This window comes from Etheostoma spectabile, chromosome 15, assembly GCF_008692095.1.
Source record: "Etheostoma spectabile isolate EspeVRDwgs_2016 chromosome 15, UIUC_Espe_1.0, whole genome shotgun sequence".
NCBI classification, from domain to species: Eukaryota; Metazoa; Chordata; class Actinopteri; order Perciformes; family Percidae; genus Etheostoma; species Etheostoma spectabile.
The window spans coordinates 28,751,718-28,751,949 of record NC_045747.1 but is presented as its reverse complement, the minus strand read 5'-3'; the positions used below and the strand labels follow the sequence as shown (position 1 = coordinate 28,751,949).

The following is a 232-nucleotide window of genomic DNA, read 5'->3' as shown; positions in this document are numbered from 1 at the left end:
CAGACCCGATTGACTGACGGAGCGGGAGCGGGAGCAAGAGAGAGAGAGAGAGAGAGAGCGCATTTCTCCATGTTCTGTGTGTGTGTGATAGACCGAGCGTGTTTGTAGGCGGGGGGGCGCTGTGATTATCACAGAACGCTGAGCGGCCAATTGAGGAGTTTTATTCAATCCGAGCACGGATATTGACTCGTATTACTCGTATACTACTTGTACTCTGCAAAAGTGCTTTATC

General features: G+C 50.4%; 1 protein-coding gene across 4 annotated transcripts in view; it reads right to left on the bottom strand.

Annotated features, from left to right (window-relative positions):
* The window catches only part of LOC116702806 (TANK-binding kinase 1-binding protein 1), a 49,166-nt gene that overhangs the window by 10,259 nt on the left and 38,675 nt on the right, over nt 1–232 (bottom strand). The window lies entirely within an intron of this gene.